At 37.0% G+C, this 21747-nt stretch overlaps 1 long non-coding RNA gene across 1 annotated transcript in view; it reads left to right on the forward strand.

Moving 5' to 3' along the window:
- Positions 1-20955, forward strand: part of LOC144580648 (uncharacterized) — a 438055-nt gene extending 417100 nt beyond the window's left edge. Inside the window, exon 3 of the long non-coding RNA XR_013530590.1 lies at positions 20803-20955. This is a non-coding gene — a long non-coding RNA (uncharacterized LOC144580648). The remainder of the gene's footprint in view (positions 1-20802) is intronic.
- The last annotated feature ends 792 nt before the right edge of the window (positions 20956-21747 follow it).

The raw sequence follows: 21747 nt of genomic DNA on the forward strand, positions 1-21747 counted from the left end.
GCCAAAGGGCACTCTCCCCAATAGCCATGACAACTGGGAATGTGCCAGGTCACGTCTGAAGCCAGCACAGCTCTGAGTCTCACCCAAGGCTGACAAGTACAACCTGAGTATTGCTGCTCATTATTTAGGAACCAAGGGTTCTTTAGTCAGCAGACAATGAATTTTGCCAGGACTGGGTTCTTCCCTTCAAGACAGTGGGTTCGTTCTTGATTTGGCTTTCTTTAAGTCTGTTATTGGTGTAGAGGAAGGCTTGTGATTTTTGCACATTGATTTTATATCCTGAGACTTTGCTGAAGTTGCTTATCAGTTTCAGGAGTTTTTGGGCTGAGGCGATGGGGTCTTCTAGGTATACTATCATGTCGTCTGCAAATAGAGACAATTTGGCTTCCTCCTTTCCTATTTGAATACCCTTTATTTCTTTTTCTTGCCTGATTGCTATGGCTAGAACTTCCAGTACTATATTGAATAGGAGTGGTGAAGGAGGGCATCCTTGTCTAGTGCCAGATTTCAAAGGGAATGCTTCCAGTTTTTGCCCATTCAGTATGATATTGGCTGTTGGTTTGTCATAAATAGCTTTTATTACTTTGAGATATGTTCCATCAATACCGATGAGAATGCATGGACACAGAGAGAAGAGTACTAAACACTGGGGTCTATTGGGGGGAAATGGGGAGGGCCAGTGGGAGGGGGAGGTGGGGAGGGATAGCCTGGGGAGAAATGCCAAATGTGGGTGAAGGGGAGAAAGAAAGCAAAACACACTGCCATGTGTGTACCTATGCAACTGTCTTGCATGTTCTGCACATGTACCCCCAAACCTAAAATGCAATAAAAAATTAAAAAAAAAAAAAAAGACAGTGGGTTCCCTTCTGGTCCAGTGTGTCTAGAAATGTTGTTCGGGAGTTAGGATCTAGAACAGGGGGGCTCAGGATTCTACCTGGTGTCCTATTCTACTGTGGTTGAGATGGTATCCAAGTTGCAAGTCCTCTTTTTTCTTCTCTCTCCTTTTCTCAAGTAGAAGATAGAATTTTCTCCTGGAGCTGCAAGCTGGTAGCTGAACTGCCTCAGGTCGGGGTAGAAGTGGTGCAAGGACTCCTAAGTCCACTGGCTCTGAGCCCAGCATAACACTAGGACTTGCCAAGAATTACGGTCCTTGTGACCTATACTGCCTTTCAAGTTTACTTAGCATCCCAGAGCACTTTATCCCAGGATGGTGATGCTTGGCAGAACTCAGGTTCCGCTTTGCTGGAATAGGTGATTCTCCTCTGGCTAGGGCTGGTCTAGATACTCCCTTTGTTGTCTCCAGCTGAGTCATGCTCCCTGTTGCTTTCTGCTGTGACAGAGCAGCACTGGGTTCCAATGCAATGTACTGTAATCACTGCACTTTCCTTCCCCGGTATACGCAGATTCTCTCTCTGTGCCATAGAGCCACTGCCTGGCTCTATCGGGGGATGAGATTCAGATGGCGTTGGCAATTTAAGGCTGTCTTTCCGGCCCTCTTCAGTGATTGCTTCAGTGACATGAAGTCAAAACTAGGTATGTGATTGCTCACCTAATCTTTGGTTCTTATGAAGGTGCTTTATGTGTGGATGGTTGTTCAATTTGATGTTCTTGTGGGGAAGACAATTGGTGAGGTCTTCTATTCAATCATTTTGCTCTACCTGCTCAGGTTAAATACTTTGAGTCCTCTGTTTCACAACTCCAGTAGATCTATCCAGTCTGTCCAATCCACTTATTGTACCTTAAGAACATCTAGAAATTTAATCTTTCTTACCACTTCCATAGCTACTACCTTGGTTAAGCTGCTGTCATTTCTTTTCTTTTCTTTTTTTTTTTTTTTTGAGACGGAGTTTCACTCTTGTTACTCAGGCTGGAGTGCAATGGCGCGGTCTCGGCTCACGGCAACCTCCGCCTCCTGGGTTCAGGCAATTTTCCTGCCTCAGCCTCCTGATTGGTGAAATTATAGGCACGTGCCACCACGCCTACCTAATTTTTTGTATTTTTAGTAGAGACGGGATTTCACCATGTTGACCAGGATGGTCTCCATCTCTTGACCTCGTGATCCACCCGCCTCGGCCTCCCAAAGTGCTGGGATTACAGGCATGAGCCACCGTGTCTGGCCGCTGCTGTCATTTCTTACATGGTCTACTATAAAGTCCCCTCATCCTGAATTCCTAAATAAAAGCAAAAGCAACTTTTGCTCTTGACCCCTCACAGTCTTGTTTCAACACAGTAGTCAGAATGTCAGGGTAACTCTATCAAAACTCACACTACTCCTCCAGAGTTATTCTATAACATTCAGAATAAAAGTTAAAGTCCTTAAAAAGGCCTTCAAAGTTTATACTGTTTAGCCCTTGTTACCTCTCTGACCCACCTCCTACTCTCATCCCTGATTGAACTTCATTCCAGCTACACATTACTTTTGATTTGCCTCAAAATAACCAGGCATGTTTCTGCCTCAAAGACTCCCACTCCAGCCTCACTACCCCTGTTCATATGTCTGCCGTTTTTTCTTTAAATATTTTGTTCCCTTGCATTCTAAAAGCACGTGCACGCACACACACACACTCATACACTCATGCCCTAGCTGCATTCCTGCTGTATTTTGTTCCATAGCACCTGTCATTCAGTAGCATACAATGTGTTTAATTACATAGTCTGTTCATTTACTGTATATTCCCCCTGTCTGATTTTGAGCTCTAGAAGCTGGGGATTTTGTTCTGTTTTGTTCAGATCTGTACCTGTCTATAGGACACTGAACAGATTGTAGGTGATACTCAATAACTATTGAATGAATGAGTTACCTCAGCTAGAGGAAAGCATGTCAAATTAAAAACAATCAATGGCCCAGCAATGCATCCAAAGGGAAAAAGTTAGCACCAGAATCTAAGTAGGTCAGGAAGAGGTCTGGTGGTCTTGGTGCATTGTGAGTTAGACTAGGACATTCTGGAAATTCTATGCCTGAGACCCACAGGTTTCAAGATGGATTGATAAGTCACTGCTTTTTACTTGCCAACCATATTGCCCATTACATTATTTTTCCCCCCACCTCTGGGGCTGACTGATTAACTATGATGGCAAAAGTCAGCAATTTTGAAGAAGTCAAATGTGGTATTTTAATGTTGTATCACTATTACTGACTTTTATTTAGGAATTTGATTTTTTTTGGTTGGTATTGATGAATACTTGACTGTGACACGTCTCATAGCTTTAGGGGATCTTTGGTTGCGTTTCCGTTTCAGACTTCTGATTTACTTATAACCTTTAAGAAAGAAAATTACCTGCACTTTTGTAAGATTGCCAAAGTTTATTTCCGAGGGAACCTCTAAAAAAGTGCTGTCCCATACAGTAAACACTAACTAGATGGCCATGTATTCTGTATTCACCTTAAGTTATTTGAAGCTAAATGAAATAAAAAATTTACTTTCAGTTAGCCATATATCAACTGTGCAGTAGTTACATATGGTTAGTGGTTCCTGTATTAGACAGAATTGATCTAGAACATTTCAATCATTGCACAAAGTTTTATTGATCATGCCTCTCTAGGCTTGTTTTTGCAAGTTGAAATTTATTTTCATATTTATTTGTTCACCATAAATTTATTTATTTGAAAATAGTTATTCTATGATGAACATATGGGAGCCTATCTATTAAGAGTAGTAGTGAAATTTAAAAAACTTAGAATCCATGCACAAAAATAAGTCACAATTGTTACACAATAAATATTCCATTAGAGGCACATGCAGAGTACTATATGGACAAAAACAAAGCAGTAATTAATTTTGCCTCAGGAATGGAAATGGTCATTCAATACTTGTGTTGAGTCTTTCTTTTTGCTAGGGTTATAACTGTCAGAAAGAAATAGCTGAACACTGATGTCTAATATGTTTACATTTATTGTTGAAAAAATCCGATCGATGTCAGTCTGAATGTTAAGTAATAGCATGACTTTGCCACTGTCCAAACAATATCATAGTTAATAGCAGTTTTAATGTTGGAAGCCACCATAATTGCTCTAAAAAATCAATAGATCAATAAGAGACTCTTTTTGGTTTTAGATACAAGTATTGAACCACACATCATAGTTTGAAAAGGTTACTTTTGATCATGACAACACAGACAAATTTAGAATTAGTTTGAAAACAGAATAGAAACAAGTGAATTCTTATTTTTAAAGCCTATGCTTTTGGACTTAAAGCAGTGCAAATACATTTACAATTTTTTAAAATGTTATTTAAATTTCATGAGGCTTTGGGTATTTTTATTGAATATACTATACCAATTTAGTAAACTAAAATAATAAAGCCACAGCTGAACAATTTTCTTATCACAATTAAAATTTATCTGCATTATAGGTGGAAAAGTAAAGTATAAAATATTAACTGGGACAATATTTAAAACTTGAAGAAGAAATTTAGTCAGGAAAAAAATTTATAGAAAGTTTTCTGTAAATATTCATTTGAATTGAGAATTCTTTTATTCATCTATTTCTTTGATTCTTTTTTATTTTTATAAGAATTATGTGTTAATATTCTTCTATGACAATATCATGTTTTAAAATTTCTCTCCAAGGGAAATAATCCCATGAGATGTGTAAATACCATGCTTTGGGAAATACAAACAAAGATGAAAGCAAAAAGCCTATGTCCATCATATTATTTGGAGGAAGTGATGGCATTATCATTTAAAGAGCAATCACTTATATTGATTACATTCAGCATTTAGGAAACACTAACAGAGATGTGATGGTTTGTTTGTTTTCTAAGTAGTTAGGTAATGTCAAACAAATGATCTGGGTCTAATCTCTGACACATGAACAATTCTTCCTTCAGCATACGTTACTGGAATTGTAAGTAATGATCTGATTGAAGATACATTTTTTGAGACACTCTTATAATTTAGTCAGCCTTACTGATTTAGATTGCTATTTGGACATTTTCAGCCTTTAATAACTGTAAGACTTGTACCAGTGCAGATTACTTATTGCCTACGAAATAATTATTAGCATGATCAAAATGCCTACAATTTCTAAAGAGGAAGAAAATAATCTTTCCTGATTTGGAATCCAAACAAAATATTCCAAAGGTACTGAGCATTTTGTCTTATTTAGTATGCACCAACTAAACAACTGAATGTTATTATTGCCTAGTTCCCTTTTTGCCTGGGTTGGGTCATGGGTTTGGGTATAGTAGCATGCTACTAGTTATTCAGTAGGATGAAATTAGGGATGGAAGAAATTAATAGAAAGATAGAAGAAAATACTCTGAGGTAGGCTGGGTTGTAAAGGATGCCCATCTGAGATTGGAGTATAAATTTGAACAAGGATAAAGAAAATGAGAATAGATACTAAGAACTTGGGGTCAGATGATTGAATGATGGGTGTGTATCTTCAAAACCACCTAGCATAGGCAATGGAGATTTCAATTAGGACTGTACACCAGTATAGGGGTTTTCATCTACAAAATCAGGGCAGCAGGAAAAAGAGTTGAGACTAGCAAATGGAAAATGGGTCCACTCAAAATAAGTTTATTTGCCAATTGTTAAGCGTTCAGGCTGTTACTATCCCCACCAGTTTTTTTCGAGTGACTTGGATAGATAAGTGGGAAAGAGGAAAAAATCCTTAATAACTTTTTCACCTTAATAACTATTTCTTCTATACTGGGAAGATGCAAGCCAAAAATTCTAAAATACATGGGAGCAATGCCAAGTCTTTTCCCAAGAAGTTCAATGAGCCTGAAGTCATTTTCTATCCAGACTCTAATAAATTTAAAGTGCCAATTTTTTCATCCACCTATTTCTTCCTTTTATTCAATTTTCTTATTACTGGTTTGAATTTTGACTTGTATTATTACATTAGCCTGACACTCTCCCCTCCTAACCTTCAAAAGTCTTATTTATCCATTAAGAAATGTTGAAACTCATCTCAGTTTTACAGCTTTATCATGTCTGTTCATTATAATGGATCACACCTTCCTCTGACCTTTCTTGTAATTTTATCTTTAAGTAGTACTTATTTTATAATATGGTTTAGTTTGTTTCATATTTTTCCTACTAGATTGCATGTTTAAAATGGATAAGACTAGTGTCGTAATTATCTTTCAGTCTCTCTAGCACGTAGCAGAATTCTTCACAGTACACACCAATAAATGTCTATTCAATCAAATTATAACCTATCTACCCATATTATAAACCTGACTCAATCACTTATTGTCTTCAGAGAGATTTTTGGCCTATCTTGCCATTAGCTCTTCATTTGCAAAATGAGCAACAATCTACTTTCACTGAATGTGTAAACTAGTTTTAGACTTACAAATGCATATAAGGAGGAACCAGGAAAAACAGTCATAGACTCATCATGTAATCCTCGAACATCTAAAATTTGCCAAGCACTCTTCTAGGCATTATTAATTACTAGAAGAGTATTATCGGGGCCAACTTAGGACAGAGAACATTTGAACTTGGCCGGAATCACTTAAGAGATAGTCACCTTGTCTCCCTGACTTACAGCATAGATCAATCTCACACACAACTGCATTGTTTGAAAGATCACTTAAAAATAGTATAGAAATACAGAATCTACAAAGAACTTAAAAAAATTTACAAGAAAAAAACAACCCCATTAAAAAGCAGGTGGAAGATATGAACAGACACTTTTCAAAAGAAGACATTTATGTAGCCAACAAACATATGAAAAAAAGCTCATCACTGGTCATCAGAGAAATGCAAATCAAAACCACATCTCATGACAGTTAGAATGGCAATCATTAATATATCTTGGGACAACAGATGCTGGAGAGGATGTGGAGAAATAGGGACACTTTCACACTGTTGGTGGGAGTATAAATTAGTTCAACCATTGTGGAAGACAGTGTGGTGATTCCTCAGGGATTTAGAAATAGAAATACCATTTGATCCAGCAATTCTCATTACTGAGTATATGCCCAAAAGATTATAAATCATTCCACTATAAAGACACATGCACACATATGTTCATTGCAGCACTGTTTATTCCACTCTAAAGACACATGCACACATATGTTCATTGCAACACTGTTTACAATAGCAAAGACTTGAAACATAGAAATAATAAGAATGTAAAATTATAAACATACATACAGTTAGAGGAAAACATAGCATCCAAAAGGATAAATATGGTAAACTAAAATGATATTTAACAGGAATATATGCAAAGATGTTCATGCTAAAACAACTATAATCAATCAAAGAAAAATTAAACATAAATAATTTTCACAAATAAGGTACTTTGTTCTGAGCTGACTGTTCATGATCAGCAGCCATATTTCCTCATAACTGCCTCCCACACTGAACTCACTTTCGGTAATCCATGAAGGGAAGAGAGAACTCAGGCTTTTTTCCTTTCCCAAACATGAAAAAAAGGTTTTATCAGAATCACCTGCTTTGGGAAATCCTCTTCTTTCATTCCATAATAATCTTGTGCAGTACAGTAGGGCTAGTCCTCCTACCTACAAACTTCCACCTTAGGAGATGGGGCAATTGATCCTCCACAGCATGAAAGCAGGAGCAATCGGGTTTGCAGGAATTTATTTTATGTCTAAAGAACATATCTAATAATAAGATCAAATATAGCATGGAGATATATAAAGCAGCAGAGTCTTAACAATATCTTTTGAATTGTGTCATTCAGCCTTTTTCAAATTTAGTTCAATTCCTTGACTCCCAGTTATGTTGGGCTACTGTATTGTCTTTGGCCTTAAGTTGGTTTCAGTTGAAACATATACTTACATCTGAACAGCAATCCAGATTAATGCTTTTTTTCAGTCTAATATTTAGCATGTTTAGTTTGTCCTTAAGTCATTGATGATTCAGAGACCAAGTTAATTCTTGAACTTGCCATTTTATTTAGGTTTCTTCCTAAAGGTTAATCCCAGGATTTGGTTGGTTCTGGAATTTGGAGCCCTAACTATTATAAACACTGGTTAATTCTGAAGAGGCATATATCTGGAGGACTCCCTATTTATATTTATGAGTTTACTCTCAAACTTCTCTTGAAATCTTAACTAAATTCGTCTCTCTGCATGGGAAGGATGCAGTTATATTTTTATCTGGGTGAAATTACCATTAAGCTCCATTTAAACAATTAACAAAGAGATTTTTAGTATTATTTAGCTTCAGAGTTAAAGTTTTCCCTTTTGTATTATGTATCTTTTTCTTTTCTTTCAGTGCTAAGATATGCAAAATGTATATTTACATTGTTTCTTCTCTTATATATTTATTTATTATTTTATGTTCCATTATCTTTTCTTGTTTCCTTCCTTTCTTTCTTACTTTTTTAATGCTTTATTGGATTTATTGATACATAAAAATTGCACATACTTATGGGGTACATGTGATATTTTGATACATGCATACAATATGTAATAATTAAATCAGGGTAATTGGAATATCCATCGCTTCAAATATTTATCATTTCTTTGTGTTGAGAACATGCCAAATTTTTTCTTCTGTTTTAAAATAGACAATAATTTTTGATAACTGTAATTATCCTCTTATGCTATAACACATTTCTTCTTCTTCTAACTGTATTTTTGTACCCATTAACAAGCCTCTCTTCATCCATTCCTCTCCATTTCCCTTCCCACTCACAAGTAACCACCATTATACTCTCTACTTTGAGGACATACACATTTTTTAGATTACAAGTGTGAGTGAGAACATACGGCATTTGTCTTTTTGTGCCTGGCTTATTTCATTCAACATAATGTCCTCCAAGCTCATTCATGTTGTTCCAAGTGACAGGCATATTAGTCAGTTTTCACACTGCTATAAAGAATATAACAGTAATTTATAAAGGTAATTTAAAAAGGAAAGAAGTTTAATTGGCTCACAGTTCCACATGGCTGGGGAAAACTCAGGAAACTCACAATTATGGCAAAAGGTGAAAAGGAAGTAAGTGTCTTCTTTGTGAGATGGCAGGAGAGAGAAAAATTCCAGACGCTTATCACACAACCAGATCTTTTAAGAATTCCCTTACTGTCATAAGAACAGCATAGGGGAAACCACCCCCATGATCCAATAACCTCCCAACAGGTTTCTCCTGTGACATTGGGGATTACAATTCAACATGAGATTCGAGTTGGGGACACAGATCTAAACTGTATCAACAGGATTTTATTCTTTTTCATGGCTGAATAATGTTCCAATATATACCACATTTTCTTTATCCATTAGTTTGTTTATAGAAACATAGTTTGGTTCCATATCTTGGCTATTGTTAACAGTGTTGCCATAAATGTGGAAATGCATTTTTTATATACTGATTTTATTTCTTTTGTATATATACTCAGCAGTGGGGGTGCTGGATCACGTGGTAGTTTTATTTTTAGTTTTCTAAGGAATCTCTGTGTTAGTCCATTTGCATCCTGCTATAAAGAACTGCCTGAGACTAGGTAATTTACATGGGATAGCGGTTTAATTGGCTCACAGTTTTGCAGGGCTGGGGAGGCCTCAGGAAACTTACAATCATAGCAGAAAGGGAAGCAAAAATGTCCTTATTCACATGATGGCAGGAAGAAGTGCCGATCAAAAGTGGGAAAAGCCATCTTACAAAACCATCAGATCTCATGAGAACTCACTTATTATGAGAACAGCAGCATGAGGGTAACTGCTCCCATGATTTAATAACCTCCCATTGGGTCCCTCCCAAGAGAGGTGGGAATTATGGAAACTACAATTCAAGATGAGATTTGGGTGGAAACACAGCCAAACCATATCATGTTACGCTGGCCCCTCTCAAATCTCCCAACAGTCCCTCAAAGTCTTAACTCATTCCAGTAAAGTCCACAGTCTCCTCTGCGACAAGGTAATGAGCCTGTAAAATCAAAAGCAAGTTAGTTACTTCCTAGATACGCTGAAGGTACAGACATTGGGTAAATAGACACAATAAAAATGGGAGAAATTAGCCAGAACAAAGGGGCTACAGGCCCCATATAAGTCCAAAATTCAGCAAGGCAGTCAAAGCATAAAGCCCCAAAATGATCTCCTTTGACTCCATGTCACACATCCAAGTCAGACTGATGCAAGAGGTGGGGCTCCTATGGCCTTGGGAACTCACACCTGTGGCTTTGCAGGGTACAGCCCCCCTCTGGGCTTTTCGAGGTACATGGTGCAAACTGGCAGTGGATCTACCATTTTGGAGGATGGTGGCTCTCCTCTCACAGCTCCACCAGGCAGTGCCCCAGTGGGAACTCTGTGTGGGAGCTGTGATCCTACATTTCCCTTCCACACTGCCCTAGCAGAGGTTCTCCATGAGGGATCCCCCCTGCAGCAGACTTCTGCCTGGACATCATCTGAAATCTAGGTGAAGGTTCCAAAACCTCAGTTTGAATCCTGTGTACCTGAAGGCTCAACACCATGTGGAAGCTGCTAAGGCTTGAGGCTTGCACCCTCTGAAGCCATAGCCCAAATTGTATCATGTCCACTTTCAGCCACAGCTGCAGTGGCTGCAGTGCAGGGCACTAAGTCCTTAGGCTGCACACAGCAATGGGGATTTGGGCCTGGCCCATGAAAACATTTTTTTATCCTAGACCTCTGGGCCTGTGGTGAGAGGGGGCTACCAGAAGGTCTCTGACATGCCCTGAAGACATTTTCCCCATTTTCTTGATGATTAATATTGGGCTCCTCGTTACTTATGTAAATTTCTGCAGCTGGCTTGAATTTCTCCATAGAGGATGGGTTTTTCATTTTCATTTCATTGCCAGTATGCAAAATTTCCAAACTTTAATGCTCTGTTTTCTCTTGAACACTTCACTGCTTAGAAATTTCTTCCACCAGATACCCTAAATCATCTCTCTCAAGTTCAAAATTCCACAGATGTCTAGGGCAGGAGCAAAAATGCCACCAGTCACTTTGCATAGCAAGAGTAACCTTTACTCCAGTTCCCAGCAAGTTCTTCATCTCCATCTTTGACCACCTCAGCCTGGTCTTCATTGTCCATATCACTATCAGCATTTTGGTCAAAGCCATTTAACAAGTCTCTAGGAGGTTTAAAACTTTCTCACATATTTCTGTCTTCCTAGGTCTAAAAGTCTCTTTTAAGTTCCAAGCTGTCCCACATTGTTGTCTTCTTCTGAGCCCTCTAAACTGTTCCAACCTTGGCCTGTTGCCCAGTTCTAAAGTCACTTTTACATTTTTGGGTATCTTTATAGCAAGCAGCACCCCACTCTCTGTGATATCAGTTTACTGTATTAGTCTAATCTCATGCTACTATAAAGAAGTACCTGAGACTGGGTAATTTATAAGAGAAAGAGGTTTTACTGACTCACAGTTTCACAGGGCTAGGGAGTCCTCAGGAAACTTACAATCATGGCAGAACCAGAAGCAAACTTGTCTTTCTTCACATATGGCAGAAAGGAGAAGTGCTGAGCAAAAGGGAAAATGGCCCTTATAAAATCATAAGGTCTCATGAGATCACTCTCATTATCATGAAAACAGAAGCATGGGAGTAACTGCCCCCATGATTTAATTACCTTTCACTGTGTCCCTCCCAAGACAGATGGGGATCATGGGGACTACAATTCAAGATGAGATTTGGGTGGGGACAAAGCCAAACTGTATCAACCTTCATATTGTTTTATATAGTGGCTATACTGATTTACATTTTAACCAACAGAGTATAAGAGTTCCTTTTCCTCCACATCCTCCCAACATTTGTTATTTTTTGTCTTTTTGATAACAGACATTTTGACTGGGGTAAGTTTATGTATTATTGTGGTTTTGATTTGTATTTCTATGATTGTTAGGGATATCCAGCATTTTTAATATACTTGTTGGCCATTTGTATGTCTTCTTTTGCAATGTTTCTGTTCAGTTTATTTGCCCATTTTTAATTGGTTATTTGTGTTTTTTTTTTCTGCTGTGGCATTGAGTTCCTTATATATTAATTAGTCACTTGTCTGATAGCTGGTTTGCAAATATTTTCATCCATTCTGTAAGTTATCTCTTCACTGTTGATTGTTTCCTTTACTGTGCTGAAGCATTTTAGCTTTATGTAATCCAATTTGCCTATTTTTACCTGTGTATTCTGTGCTTTTGGGATCTTAGCCCCCAAAATATTTGTCCAGACAAATGTCCTGAAGTGTTGTCCAAATATTTTCATTTAGTAGTTACAAAGATTCAGGTCTTACATTTAAGTTATTATCATTTAAATTTGATTTTTGTATAAGATAGTCCATTTCATCTGATGTAAACATTACTACTCTTGTATGCTTTTTGTTTCCACTTGCATGGGATATCATTTTCCATCCCTTCACATTCAGTCTATATGTGTCTTTACACATATAGATTGTTGTAGGCAGCATACAGTTCAGTCACTTTTTAATCCGTTCAGCCAGTATATATCTTTTAATTGAGGAATTTAAACTTTACATTCAAAGTTATTGATAGGTAAGGACATATCTTGTCATTTAAAATTGTTTTCTTGTTGTTTTACATTTCTTTCTTTCTTTTTTCTTATCTTAGTGATTTGATGGCTTTCTGTAGTAACAATGTTTGATTTCTTCCTCATATATTTATCTGATCTTCCAGTGATTTTTATACTTGCATGTATTTTATAATGACAAATTCTGTTCTTTCACTTTCAGATATAGGACTCCCTTAAGCATTTCTTGTAGGCCTAATCTAGTCATGAATTCTCACAATTTTGTTTGTTCATGGAATACTTTATTTCTCTTTCATTTTTGAATAACAGCTTTGATGGATATAGTATTCTTGTCTCACAATACTAGGCTCAAGCATTTTATGAATTTCCTTTTATTTAGGATTTGTTACTGAAAAACTATTGTGTTGTATTGGAGGTATCATGTTTCCTTAATTTTTAATGTTTCTTATGCCTTATGTTGATATGTGCACATCTTGTGTAATTGTTACTTTTTTAGTTTTATGGAGTAGGTTCTTTAGGGAATTCTCTCTCTTAGTGTATCATAATCATCTCAGTTAGACAGGGTGCTTTCATTTTGTTTCTGGATGGGTACCATAGTATAGTCTCAGTATGATTTCTTTGGCTATAAGCAACATAGGTGATGTCTATGACTTCTTTACTGTCTTAGGCTGTGGTTGTTTGGATATTCTGGTAAGGTTTTGCTGTCAATGGGTGTGCCAAATGAGCTGGTCTTCAGGCCCATAGATGGCACTTGCAGGTATCAGGATTAGTGGGGGCAGGCCTTTGGTGGTCTAGTATTTGAACCTTTGGGCAGGGCGCATAGACACCAGTAGGAGCAGCAGGACAGTTGTGAGGCCTTAGGATCCAAAGTGGTGTGCATAGGCACTGGTAGTGCCAATGGTGGATCTATCTTTGGGCTCATGAATAGTACCCATAAGCCCTGGTAGTGTTAGCAGTGGGAAAGTGGGGTTGCTCCCTCAGACTCTGAGTGAGATGCGTTGGCCCTAGCAGGGTAAGTGGCAAAGTGGAAAGGATGCTCCTCAAGACCCCAAGTGGGATGCATAAGCCTTCAGCGACTCCAGTGTTGGAGGGAGGTAGGTTTGCTTTTGGTGGTAGTGGCCTCAGGTAGGTGGCTTTCAGGCTTTCAAGAGCTCATGCTTCAGTCATTTATCTATGTCCTCAGAACAGCCTCCCTGAAGTGCTGGACTGCCTCTATCCTGGGTTATAGGGCACTGCATGGGCTCAGGTGCTGGTGGTGTGATTGCAAATCTGCAGCTTTCTGCACTAATGTGGGGAGATCTTGGTGGGTCCCTGAGGATTTGGAAATGCAAGAGTTAATTGGCTTCAAGGCAGGATGTAGTCCAGTATGGACTTTACTCTGAAAATGGTGCTGCACTACAGCAATTTGGATTCTGAAGGTGGGAATCTGCACTAATTTCTTCTCTGGAACAATACAGTTTTGTGATGTCCTGGCAGCTCCTTATACTAGCATCAAGGCCTGGGAGAGCTGAGGGACTTTTCTTGTGTGTGGCTTGGACTGCAGTTGTCTGTGGTGGGAATGTGGACGGCTGAAGATCCCTTACTTACCTAATTCCTGCAAGGAGAAGTCTCTCCTGGCTTTGAGTTGATCCAGTCAGCTGAATTACTTCCCTCACTATGCTGCAAACTTAAACTTCTGCACCTCAGAGGGTCTCTATTGCTGCCCTGGTGGATCCTAGAATTTTCCTGTAGAGCCTGTTTGACATGTAGTTATGTACTTGCTGTTTAGGTCTTTCTCTGTGGAGGAGGCAAGTCTGCTGTGTGCCCCAAGTCAGTCATCTTGATGATATCTCTTCCCAAATAATGAATTTTGAATGCAATAAGGCAAGATAAAATTTCCAAGACTACCATAAATATAAGGATGCAAGGAGATTCACTGCCAGTACAGTCCCATATAAGAGATATGAAACTATTATAAATTTCACTTGAGGAATTAAATAGAAAAAAATATTAAAAAGTAAAAAGAGCCAATGAGTGAAAGGTATATAATCATATAAGTGGGAAAAACTGATCTGAAATTATAGAATAGTAATCAGTGAAAGTCATGGAAATTTAGAACCAAAGCATTTTGTTGGAGGAATTCAATGAGTGTATTTTCCAGGCTACTGTTTCTCCAACAGCTATAAAATTTTATTACTGGCACCAGGAGCAAATGATTGAAAAGACATTCCCTCACTCTCCAAATTATAAAATTAAATTAATTTAAATTACATTGAAATGTAGCTTTTTCACAGAGGGTCATGTCCATAGCATTCCCTACCAGAAATACAACTTGTATAAGAGGCCTCCTAGGAGAAATGGTCAATGAAATTTGAGACTCACAGTTTACCAACCAGAATGCTAAGATCAATACTCCAGAATAAGTAAGGGTAACAGGAATTTCCTTACCTTTTGAAGGGCCATGCTGAGTGTGGTAGGCAGACAGGATTTATTAAATATGTGCCTCTGTATTTCTCAGCTTAATCTGTAGTTAGGACTTACAGCACAAGGTGATTTGCAGTAGGTGTTTCTTCCATCCTTCTCTTATTCTTTTATGGTGACCTCAAAAACCCACCAGCACCAGATGGTGTAACTAGAAAGAAGGCAAAATGTTACTCTACCCACATCTGATTCTATGATAATAAATTAACCTTCTGTTTTCTAAAGCCATTGAAACATAAGGGTTTAATTGTTACTTGAACCAATGTTGACTAATACAAGAAGTCAGGGAATGCTCGCCTCCAATAGGAAAGTGTGTATTCATTAGTCAACTTAGAATAATACTTCAGTAGCAAGAATCATGAAAATAAATGGAGCTGGTTATTACCAAGAGGCCAATGTTAGCGATAGAGCCAGAGAATACAAATTGCTGGAGGGAAATAGCTTCAATTTGGGCGATTCTCTGTATCTAAAGCTACCTTAGAGGGAAATCACAATGGAATAAATGAGGAGGAGCCCAACATAGCCCTTGCTGAAGCTCTTGGGACTCTGAATACTGATTTGTACTCCAGTTCCCCGAACCCTTCCATCTGGAGCTCTGTAATGAGCTCCAAATAGACTGAGGTTGCCCATATATTCCACGACTTCTTGTAAGGCTGATTTTTGGAAATTTTAGACCTCCTTGACAGACACTTTCTGAGCTACTGATCTGCTAGAATAAGACTTATTGGTTTTGGATCCTACCTGTTCCAAGCTGGATGACCCATTTTTAGTTGTTTTATTAAAACTAGCTCCTCTCCACCTTACTGTCTTATCTTTAAAATTGAGATAATAATTATTCTTACCTCAAAGAGTTGACACAACAGTTAAATAAGATTATCATGTAAAGTGCTTAAAACAGTTTTAACAAAACTGCAACATTCAGTATGGGTAAGTTTCCTCACTATTATTGTTATTTTTGCTCAGGTGTCCAAAAGGTGTTGAGAGGTGGTACCGGCTAGAAGCCTTGACACTATTCCTGGACCTCTATTTAGGGTATAGTCTCTGGGATTTAAATTCTGAACACAAATTAATATACAGCTTGCTCCTCTTGGAACTGGGAATATGGATTTATGTGCTCTTCCCATATATGTTATATTGTTGAAAATTGCAATTTCCTTGGTTTCAAACATGAATTGTTTTTTATAACATTTAGTATGAAAGCTGAGAAGGTAGTAGGGTGTAGTCAGAGAATGAAGTATTGGAGTTAATATTTTCAGGATTAGAGAAGTTTTTTCCTTCAATTTTCTCTTTTCTTTTTGAGACAGAGTCTTGGTCTGTCACCCAGGCAAATATTTGTTCTGTTTTCAGTCAATATAATACCACTGCTTGTTCTTTTCATTAGGGCGGCTTCAAGGAGACTGGTACTACTCATTCATTTCTTTATTAGAATGCAGCTTATGGTTATACAAGTGCGTTCACTTTGTGACGATAAATTTATAGACTAGACATTTATAAACAAGGTGATTTGCAATAGGTGTGTTTCTTTTGTGTACAGTATTTTATACTTCCTAAGAAGGCTTGACTGGAAGTGCAGGCTGGTGTTTCTTACATTGCAGTGCTGACTTTTCTGCTGGATTGGAACGTTTAAACACATCTACACGTTCTTTTATAACTTGTGTTATTACATAAAATAGCTGTTATCATGAATGTAATAACCATAAGGATGCAATTATTAAGAGGTGATATATTTCATTTGAATAAAACTTAGATTATCTTAGCAGAAAATGTAACCTTTCTTGAAAATATAGCCATTATCTTTTGTTTACTTCTGAGTGTGTAACAAAAGTGTTTGGTCTTGCATTTAAGGACAATTTCTTATCACTGACAGTTGTCACCTTATAGACTCAAATTTGCCCGCCATTAAAAAAAATCAGATAAAACCGATTGTGTAACTTAATTATGTATTATTATTCTATTTGACATTTAAACTAACGTGGAGACATACATAACTTGTATATTGTTAATATAAATAAATATGTAGAAATTTAAAAGAAAAATCGATTCTGTAGTTCGTTGCAAAATACCCAAAGTACATTGTGAAGTTTTAAGAAAGACAACTAAAACCCATTATATATGGTCCTCTATAACTTGAGTAAAAAATAATGGGAAAGGAGAGAGAATACATATTTAGTTTTTCTTACATATGCTTATGATATATCTGAAAGAAAACAAAAAAGAGTAGTAAAAATGACTCTTTTTGGTGGGATGGATGGGAACAGGAGAAATTGGAGACAAGGTAGAAACCAGATACATAGCAGTAAATATCTTTGTGATTCCCAGTTATTGAAAAACATATATAAACTGCCTACTGTAAATTAAATAAAAAACATACAAGTATGCAATAAGCATCTTAAAATATGAATTCTTTGGGTCTGGAAGGTCTTATCCTCAAGACCCATATAAAATCATTAGACATACAGGACAACATATACCTCCTGGAGGAATAACACTGCCAGCAAAGGAACCTAGTCCATTAGGAAAAAAATTGAGGGGAGGAAGGAGGAATCTAAAAAAGATGCAAGACAGGACCCAAAAAAGAATTTTGTAAGGTAGGTCTTGTTACAATAGCTGTGAGTGCTGCCAACTTGGAGAAAAACTAAAGCATGTAATTTTCACAGACTTTTCCTTCACACTTGGGCGGATACATTACTTATTTCTCCCAGAGTTCCAAGAAATAGATTTCAGATTTTAAGTGATAGATAAAATGAGTCATGATTGAAAAGGAAATATTTTACTTTTTTTTTTTTGAGACAGAGTCTTGCTCTGTCTCTCAGGCTGGAGTACAGTGGTGTGATCTTGGCTCACTGTAACCTCCGCCTCCCAGGTTCAAGGGATTCTCCTACCTCAGCCTCCCAAGTAGCTGGGATTGTAGGCCTATGCCACCATGCCTGGCTAATTTTTGTATGTTTAGTAGAGACGGGGGTTTCTCCATGTTGGCCAGGCTGATCTTGCATGCGTGACCTCAAGTGATCTGCCTGCCTCAGCTTTCCAAAGTGCTGGGATTACAGGTATGAACCACCACACTTGTCGGTATTTTACATTTTATATACTAAATAGAAAATACTCTTCCTGTCTCTTAGCAATACTCATGGAAGTACTGTTATCTTTTATTTTTATATAAATTGATCTGTTACAATTATAGCCCTCTAAAACATCATGTTTTCTGTCATTTTAAATAAAGTAAATCTATGGATTCATATATTTAAACTAGTTGATTAACGTAGTAGTATCTTTTTCTCCAGAAAAGAGAGAGAGAAAATAATGGTTATCAATCCAGAAAAAGCTTAAATTTTCTGAAACATTTCTAAGCTATTCTATTTAATTTATCTACATCTTTCTGCCAAACAAATTTTGAGGAAAATAGCTTAGTCCATTCCAGCTGCTATAACAAAATACCATAAACTGGGTAGAAACAGAAATTTCTCACAGTTTTAACAGCTAGAAAGTCCACAACCAAGGTGCCTGCAGATTTGATGTCTGTTTAGGGCCCATTTTCTCATAGACAGAACCTTCTTTCTGTGTCCTCACACAGTTGAAGGGGCAAGGCAAATTTCCGGGGCTTCTTTTATAAGGGCATTAATTCCATTCATGAGGGCTTTGGCCTCATGACCTAATCACCTCTCGAAAGACCTCACCTCCTAATACCACCGTCTTGGAGGTTAGGATTTTAACATATGAATTTTAGGGGAACACAGACATTCAGACAGTAGCAATAATTGACTTAAATACTATAGAATTTTCTAATTGTGGTAAGTTTTAACATAAATAGCTCTGCTTTGAAATCGATCATAGCAGATAAAAGAAGTCAAGATTCTTTTATAACTGTCAAGATTCCCTGTATCTAATATTTACATTTTAAAACATTGTTTAAACATCTCGTTTAGAACTTTACATCATATATGTTGTATGTGGTGGGCATTTAATTTTGCTTTGTCTATGTAATACTCATATGAAGAAGACAAGCATGATAATTAAACTAGTAAATAAAATCTTCTCATTACATAGTAGAAAGTCAATTTGATTTGGATTTAGAAAATATATACTCATTTAACCTCTTCCAATTACCATCTATGCAATGGCATAGGAGGACAGAGAAATTGATATGTCCAGGTCTTAGGTGTATGTCCAGGTCTTAAGTGCATCCTGGTTAAATGCAGATGATATTATTTAATATATACAGGATAGTTAATGTAATCAATAATAAACTTGTATGAAACTTTTATAAATTACAGTAATTTATAAAGTATTCACTTGCTTGTGGTATAGATAAAATAAATCTCTGCAATACTTTGCTGGGAATATTTTTCTGCAGAGAAAATTACAGTAATAATACTAAATGAAAATATTGCTTTGCAATAAATACAAATAAAATTCTAACTTTCTAGAAGAACAAGACTTTTATGTTGAAGTCACTACTATGAGTATTGCTATTATATAACTGACCACTGACAATAGTAAGCTAGCTATGGTTGACCACACTAATTTTTAAGTGTTTAATCTTTTAAATGGATGGGAACCAACTTAGCCATTTGTGTGGTACAGCTATTTGTTCACTATTTTTCAAAACTATTGACATTAATCTAAGATTGCCTTTCCTCAAGTCCTCCTATATCCTGCATCAGTATTCCACACTAAAAATTAATTAATTTGATAGCTTATTCATTGCTGCCAATAGTTTAACTTTTTAAGCTACTGGGGCCACACACAAAAGAGTGTGGATGCTGCAACATGAGACAGTTGAGTGATAGAGAGTTTCAAATTTCTGGACTACTAGTCATTAGGCCATGTCTATGTACTAATAAACTACTCATATAAATTATTTTCTCTGTCATGTTTTTCTTTTCTTAATGTACATCTATAAGTGATAAAATGGTGGATAAATAAACCCACAGATGGTTTTATCTTAATGGCTGCATCATGGGATGCATCATTAGTTTCATGTCTGTGCTAAGCAAGGAACACTGGCTTTACTGTGGGCATCTGGCTGGCAGTTCCTCGGGGGTTTGTCACACACATAATCCAAGCATCCCAGCTGTGTTATCAGTTCCCTGCTGTATAATTTGGCATAGAAAGGTGCTCCTGGGCCAGCCTGTTTCTTTAGGCAATCCTGTGAGCAGCTAGAAGAGAACTTGTACATCCCCAAATTCTATTATCTGCCCTGACTCCCTTCTTTCATTTAGATTGGTTGATTTATCAGTGATTTTCTCCTTTTAGTTTTGATTAATGATATCAAATTAATGATATTCAGAATGTTGTAAAACAGAGGATGCTTCATCTTAACTAAATGTGTTGGCATATGAGATAAAATACATAGTGGAATGGTAATTAAATAACAAGACCACTACTAAATGCTATCACAAGTATTGTATTGTATTTTAACTCACCATATTAAAACAGCAGCTAGTGTGCAGATTTTAGCAATGCCTTCTTAATTTACCATACAAAGACAAATCCTCTCAGATTTAATGTCTACCAAGTATGTCTGGGAGAATGTCTAGGTTGAACTCATGAGCCCAGTAATTTATTTATGAATCTTCTATAGCTTCTTGAATGTTATAGGGACATATAGTAAAAACAACAGATGACAGCCAAAATATGCCTTTGCAATATGATGGGGCATATAAAACGTAAAAAAGGGAAGAAAGCAAAAAGAGGGCAGTATCAGATGAAATCAGGTAAAATATGACTTTTGCCTTCTTATATGTGCAGATTGCTGATTTGATGCTCATGGAATTGTGCATTAGTAAGATTTTCTGGGATAACTTGAATAGCAAACAACCCACAATACTTCAATGGCTTATATCAAAAGGCTTTTATTAACTTGAATAGCAAACAACCCACAATACTTCAATGGCTTATATCAAAAGGCTTTTATTTCTTGTTCACAGGTCTGCAGGTTGGCAGAGCATCTCTTCGCCAGGATCTGACCGCATTAGGTGTGTTCAACATATCTGCTATTCTGAGATCCAGGCTGAAGAAATACTGGCTAACAAAGGCATATTTTTCTCATGGCAGAAGGGAATAAATAAGAGACCAAACCAAAACATGTAAGCATGTTTAAAGCTGCTGTGTGAAAACAGTATATATCAAATCCTATCTCATTCCTTTGGTCAAAACAAATCACCTAATCAAGCCAGTATCAATGGGTTGGACATTCACGATTCTTCAGTGTTAGGGTGGGGAGAACTGGATATTTGTGGAATAATAATACAATCTACCCACAATTTGTTTTCTGGGCAACAAGAATTGACTTCTTTTTCTTCTGCCCACAGAATGTATTCAGACCTACTCCAAAGAAGACTTTCCTCCCCTCAGGGTTGGAGACTTACGGCATCAGACGTAAGTCTTAAATCTTGTGATGATCTCTACATCATGTTTTCTCTTCATTCCCAGCATTCAGTCACGGAATACAAAGGGATAATCTTTATAAAGAAGTTTCCTGGTCACCTACATTTGGCCCTAAAGCCAATACCATGAATTTTAGATTTTCTTTCAAGCAGTGACTTGACTGTCAAATCGATTAAGTGGGGAATTATACTCCTCCCAAAGAAGATGTGAGGAAAAAGTAAAATTTTTTTGAGCAGTAATACAAGGTACCTCTAATGATTAAGTAGGTTGTAGTTGTGGAACTCAAGGGAAAAAGTTTCTATACTTACCCTGAGAAAACAATTACCTTTAAAATGGTCTCATTTCCTTTGATAAATTTCTCAATGCCATTCAGGGTCTTCTTATGTCTGGCTCCACATAAAGTTTGCTTTGCTAAAAAATTCTTTGCTGAAAAGAGCTGGGAAGATCTGGAACCAAACAGTATAAATCATTCAAATTGTAGGCTA

This window comes from Callithrix jacchus, chromosome 21, assembly GCF_049354715.1.
Source record: "Callithrix jacchus isolate 240 chromosome 21, calJac240_pri, whole genome shotgun sequence".
In the NCBI taxonomy this organism is placed as follows: Eukaryota; Metazoa; Chordata; class Mammalia; order Primates; family Cebidae; genus Callithrix; species Callithrix jacchus.